General features: G+C 40.0%; 1 long non-coding RNA gene across 1 annotated transcript; it reads right to left on the bottom strand.

Annotated features, from left to right (window-relative positions):
• Positions 1 to 5,417: 5,417 nt before the first annotated feature.
• On the bottom strand, positions 5,418 to 6,275 carry LOC136963661 (uncharacterized). Its single transcript, XR_010879007.1, has 3 exons — positions 6,109 to 6,275; positions 5,884 to 5,992; positions 5,418 to 5,761 (listed from the first exon to the last, which is right to left on the bottom strand). It is a non-coding gene; the product is annotated as an uncharacterized lncRNA (long non-coding RNA).
• Positions 6,276 to 6,884: the final 609 nt, after the last annotated feature.

Here is a 6,884-nt window from a genome sequence, read left to right as displayed (position 1 = left end):
CGGTCAAAAACTGATACTTTGATTCAATCACAAGTTCATATGAAGACTCTTGAGAATGTTTAGTACACAAATCTGAGGAAAAGTTGACTGTAACATGAAAAGTCGATTTTATGTGAATATTTGAAACATGCATGCTTGGCTAATTGCTAACGAAATTTTCAATGAAATGTCTCCCCTGCTCTTCAGCGCGCGCGAGCTCCACATTCTCACACACTCAGTCTTTCCCTTGACACACGCGCGGGCTTGGCGAGACGCATACACAACATTTCAGGCAATTGTGGGCTGACCAAGCCCCCACTCATTCCTTGGCTTGAAGTGAAGGCCCTTGTGGATCTTGATGGTAATGCATTTTAGAAAAAGTTCTCAAAATCCTGAAACATTGATAGTATAGGCCAGGAGTAACTACCACACCACAAATGACACACCATTATCCATAGGTGGCGCTACGGCCAAGCCCCAATTGTCCATTTACAAAGTGATGCCATTCGCATCCATTTTGTCCCAAAATTCTGAAATTCATTAGATATGCCTTATTTCTCATGAGGAACAAAAAATCCTCAATAACCTATAACGGCCGCCATATTGGATTTTTTTGTACAATAAAGATTTAGGAAACACGTTTTTTCGCTACTTCTCCTACAATTTTTGTCCAATCTTCCCCAGAATTGGCAGGTATCATCGTCAGAGCAACCCTCACTGAATTCTTCAACAGAGTTTTGAATTTCAAAACCGTTTGTCCGGTACAGCCAATCAAAATCGTCAACAAAGCAACCAAACAGGAAGTTGGATCAAATCTCAGCAAATCTTTGAAATATCACCACCAAACTTGGTGTGTCACGTGAAAGACACTACATCATGTTCCCATGTGAGAAGGCAAATTAATATCTTAAAAAATGATTGAAATAAAGGAAATCTAATTTATTTCTATCTAACGCTAAAATAATGCTTTACACATCCACCAGTCAAAAAACTCTGATTCAATCACATGTTCATAAAGACTCTTGAGAATGTTTAGTACACAAATCTCAGAAAAAGTTGACTGTAACATGAAAAGTTGAAATTTGGTGAATATTTGAAAAATGCATGCTTGGCTTGTTAAGGAAATTTCCAATGAAATGTCTCCCCTGCTCCTCAGCGCGCGCGCTCCACATTCTCACACACTCAGCCTTTCCCTTGACACACGCGCAAGCTTGACGAGACGCATACACAACATTTCAGGCAATTGTGGGCTGACCAAGCCCCCACTCATTGCTTGGTCTTTAGCAAAGGCCCATGTGGATCTTGATGGTATTGCATTTCCGATTTTGTATGCAATGGTAAAAAGTTCTCAAAATCCTGAAACATTTATAGTATAGGCCAAGAGTAACTACCACACCACAAATGGCCCAATATCACCCATAAGTGACGCTACAGGCCACGCCCTGATACACAAAGATACAAGGCTTTCTGGAATGGGTAGGCTCAACCAAGCCCCCTCCCTTCACTCCTTGGGTTGAAATAAAAGCCCTTGTGGATCTTGATGGTATTGCATTTCAGATTTGGTATCCCATTGGTAAGTCTGCAGCATGGATTTTTACAGTGACAATTTGTGAAGAATATAAATTTTTCAGTGGTTTGCAATGTTTGGAGGAATCCGCCATTGCTGCTTGCAGTTATATTTATTATTATTATTCTAGTTCCATGGGAGTCAATGGCAGCCCCTAGAACCCTTGGATAACTTTTTGTGAAATTTGGCACACTCATTAAGGACAGTTCCTTCTATACCTACACCAAGTTTCATGTATCCCATCAGACCACTCTAGCGCCACCAATGGGTCAAAGTTGGACTTGTGTTTACACACGCAACTTTTGAACCGTATGCCTTATTTTCAAAAATTAGGTACCATTGGATTCCCTGGATCAAGACGAGTTCAACGCACCCTATGACGTAAATTTCTGGTTATATAGATTTTCCGCTATTTCCGGTTGTATCAAAAACCTTTGAAAGCCTACTCCTCCTACAATTTTTGTCATATCTTCTTCAAAATGACCAGAGATGATCTTCAGACCAAGCCTCACAAAAGTTATCCCATGGCGTTTTGATTTTCTAAACCGTTTGTCCGGCACAGCCAATCAAAATCAGCAAAAAAGTAACCAAACAGGAACTGGGTCAAATCTCAGCAAATCTTTGAGATATCAACACTAAACTTGGTATATCGGTGGACGACACTACAACATGTTACCATGTGCAAAGGCAACTTCATATCTCAAAAAATGATTGATATAAAGCAAATCGAATTTATCGCTAACGCTAAAATAATGCTTTACACATCCGCCGGTCAAAAACTGATACTTTGATTCAATCACAAGTTCATATGAAGACTCTTGAGAATGTTTAGTACACAAATCTGAGGAAAAGTTGACTGTAACATGAAAAGTCGATTTGTGGTGAATATTTGAAACATGCATGCTTTTCAAATTGCTAACGAAATTTTCAATGAAATGTCTCCCCTGCTCTTCAGCGCGCGCGTGCTCCACATTCTCACACACTCAGCCTTTCCCTTGACACACGCGCGGGCTTGGCGAGACGCATACACAACATTTCAGGAAATTGTGGACTGACCAAGCCCCCACTCATTCCTTGGCTTGAAGTGAAGGCCCTTGTGGATCTTGATAGTAATGCATTTTAGAAAAAGTTCTCAAAATCCTGAAACATTGATAGTATAGGCCAGGAGTAACTACCACACCACAAATGACGCACCATTATCCATAGGTGGCGCTACGGCCAAGCCCCAATTTTCCATTTACAAAGTGATGCCATTCGCATCCCATTTGTCCCAAAATTCTGAAATTCATTAGATATACCTTGTGTCTCATGAGGAACAAAAAAGCCTCAATAACCTATAACGGCCGCCATATTGGATTTTTTTGTACAATAAAGATTTAGGAAACACGTTTTTTTGCTACTTCTCCTACAATTTTTGTCCAATCTTCCCCAGAATTGGCAGGTATCATCGTCAGAGCAACCCTCACTGAATTCTTCAACAGATTTTTGAATTTCAAAACCGTTTGTCCGGTACAGCCAATCAAAATCGTCAACAAAGCAACCAAACAGGAAGTTGGATCAAATCTCAGCAAATCTTTGAAATATCACCACCAAACTTGGTGTGTCACGTGAAAGACACTACATCATGTTCCCATGTGAGAAGGCAAATTAATATCTTCAAAAATGATTGAAATAAAGGAAATCTAATTTATTTCTAACGCTAAAATAATGCTTTACACATTCGCCGGTGCAAAACTGATACTCTGATACAATCACAAGTTCATGAAGACTCTTGAGAATGTTTAGTACACAAATCTCAGAAAAAGTTGACTGTAAGGTGAAAAGTTGAATTTTGGTGAATATTTGAAAAATGCATGCTTGGCTAATTGTTAAGGAAATTTCTAATTAAATGTCTCCCCTGCTCCTCAGTGCGCGCGCTCCACATTCTCACACACTCAGCCTTTCCCTTGACACACGCGCAAGCTTAGCGAGACGCATACACAACATTTCAGGCAATTGTGGGCTGACCAAGCCCCCACTCATTGCTTGGTCTTTAGCAAAGGCCCATGTGGATCTTGATGGTATTGCATTTCCGATTTTGTATGCAATGGTAAAAAGTTCTCAAAACCCTAAAACATTGATAGTATAGGCCAAGAGTAACTACCACACCACAAATGGCCCAATATCACCAATAGTTGACGCTACAGGCCACACCCTGATGCACAAAGATACAAGGCTTTCTGGAATGGGTAGGCTCACCATAGACCCTGAAGCCGACGCCAAGTGCCACCAAGCGGTGCCATTTGAGTTTCAGCCAAAGCCAGCTAATATTTTGTAAGCCAAATTGAGCCACCATCTGATATTTTTTGGCTTAGCAAGATGAAATTATTTGCGTCAAACAATAATTATATCTATCACATAGAGACATACACACACAAAAAATCAATGATAAACTAAATCAATTTTGCACACCGGATTCGCCACAGTCTTGTGCTCGTTGCTATGATACACAGGACTCACAGTGAATTGATGACCAATTAAAATTGTGCGTTTTCCGATAGTGATGATCATAGACATAGACAGTAAAAGAAGCAATGCGTTTTTCTCTCACGCTGAGCTGAAATGGCGGAAACAACTAGAAAAGGTAATTGTGTTGTTCTCACATACTTTCTTAATTTCTATGTTGCATACTCAGACGTTTGTTAGATCTTCCGTTTTTGGAAGTAAGAATGCCGTTTTGTCAGGACTAGGGTTTTGTCGATATTTTTGTACTCTTTTAAAACTTGGAAATATTGAGATCTAGTAAATCAGTATAACATAAACATCTGTAGACATGAAGTGGCAGCTTCAGGCATTTGTAGCTATTAACATTTTGGCGGCTGCAGCAGCCATTTAGGTTTTGGCTGAGCTGGCTAGCCAGCCAATAACTTCATCAGCCAGCCATTATTCTCAAAACAAATGGCTTCGGGGTCTAGCTCACCAAGCCCCCTCCCTTCACTCCTTGGCTTGAAATAAAAGCCCTTGTGGATCTTGATGGTATTGCATTTCAGATTTGGTATCCCATTGGTAAGTCTACAGCATGGATTTTTCTATACAGTGACAATTTGTGAAGAATATACATTTTTCAATGGTTCGCAATCTTAGGAGGAATCCGCCATTTCTGCTTGCAGCTATATTTTAGGTTGTTTTGCATTGAGGTACATTGTGTATATCGCCCCCTATGGGATTTTGTGGTACCTAGCATGCACACGCGGGGGAAAGGAAAAACTTCTCCAGTTGAAAGCAAGACGCGCAGCTGAACTCACGTTGTTGTAGTTATTGTCTTGTTACGTTTTTGCCTTGGACACTATTCTGTAAGTACATGTACAGTATGGATAATTGGTGTAAACGTTATATTGTATTTGCAGGAAATGTGTTTTGGAACATAATTTCTGTCGATAACGTGTTTGTCAGGACACGCTCCAAGCAGCTAGGTTAGCATTTCGTAGCTAGCTCTCTGTATAGGCTTATTATTTACATTTAGTCATTTAGAAGACGCTCTTATCCAGGAATCGAACTGGCAACCTTCGGATTACTAGCCCGACTCCCTCACCGCTCAGCCAACTGACTCCCTGTTTCTTCATGTTCCTTTGATAGCATGTCTCATTGTGTTTGTGTACTAATGTATGCTTCCATTCCTGTTTGTATTTTCAGTTTTACAAAAATATCAAGAACCTTCAGTAAACATCTAAAGTCAAGCCTTGTGATTACTTGAGATCTTGAGTGTTAGCTACCTGTCTAGCTCTGCATAGAAGCGCACCGCAAGGGCAGAATACATACCGAGGGAAGATGTCTGCTAAGGTAATAGTTGTCTCGAGTTAACTGCCAATCAGAAAACATCACCAGCGGTAATCTAAAGACCACCCAGTGGTAATCTAAAGACAAACTTTTGATAAAATTTAAGATCCCTGAATTATGTTCCAGTGGGTCAGTGGAATACAATTTTAGCACCACCAGTTTCAGACCTCTGGTGGGAGCAACAAGTAACACTTACGATCGCATAGCTGCTGTTGAATGTTTGGCTCAGTCCTTGTTTGTGTATTGGAGGTCCCAGGTGTCTCTCTTCTGTCCTCTGGAGGTCTAATGACAGGTGCAGTTGGTAAACCTTTAGAGGTGACTGACCGGTCCTTCCGTGGAAACTTGGCACTGGGTTCATCCTCACTTTCAGTGTCACTGAATATTTGCGTATTTCTGCCCCTGATGTTCAAAATATAAGGTTATTGAACTTGTAAGGATGACCAGTGAAGTACATTCATGTTGATATTTAGCCTATCCACTGAAAAGTTTTTCTTATCAAATTAAGTTGTTAGTTGATATACCTTCCTTTTCTCTTCATGTATGCAGGACGGTCATCCTCCTCCTCTTCTGTCTGCAGATCAGATTGAACCACAGCCATAGGAAGCTTATGGCGAGCCTCTTCATATGTGTCTGTTAGAGAATATTTTAATAACGTGCTGTGTTTAGAATGCAGATGCATATTGTCTCAGTAGGTTGATGTCACTTATAAGTACCGGTAGTTGACTGGAAATATAAGTTTAACTCACCTCTTGTGTACCTGATGTTCACATCAAACAGACCCCATGTTTCGTCAGGTGTTTCTTGACGTTTCACTGCCCTTGTGCAGCGTTCTGTGGAGGAATAAGGCGGCCAGTAGCTCATGCCATCCTGGACCCATGATGAAGGCACAACTTCGGTTTCCTTCTTCTCCGCAGAGATAAATTCCACAATGTGAAACATGCTGTGTACATTGAGAATGAATTTGCATATTTATTAACCCCACAATTAGCTCACTAGATTGTGTAGCATGTGGTAGGTGAAAACATGTACCTATGTGTTTTATGATTATTTGAAAGACATGTTTTACTTTCCCATGCTTGTTGGTGACTTATGTATAGGCTAATCAAAGGTTTGCAGTGTAGGTCCCTTCAATATGACATGAATGACTTTAGACACACTCATGCACCTTTGTAAAGACACATTTGTATTTATAATAGTTAAACACCAATTTCACACAAATATTGTTGTAGTATTTGTAAACACTATTCACAAACTTTAAAAACATTTGGGTAAGGTCTGGTTCCCATATTACCAAAAAAAATGTTCTGGCATCCAAAATGTTTTACATATAATAGTAAAATACAATCAAGTATCTGCCAATATCTATTGGACTACCGGTACAGATTTCATCTGTTAACCTTCCACTAAGTGAAGAAGTGGCATGCCCACAAATTTGTTTTTAAATGGCAAGAGCACATACTTTACAAGGCTTTCATCTACCTTGACACATTTCAAGTTTGAAGACATATCTGACAAAAGAAAG

The sequence above is a fragment of the Osmerus mordax genome, chromosome 19 (assembly GCF_038355195.1).
Source record: "Osmerus mordax isolate fOsmMor3 chromosome 19, fOsmMor3.pri, whole genome shotgun sequence".
NCBI lineage: Eukaryota > Metazoa > Chordata > Actinopteri > Osmeriformes > Osmeridae > Osmerus > Osmerus mordax.
This window is presented reverse-complemented; position numbering and strand designations above follow the sequence as displayed.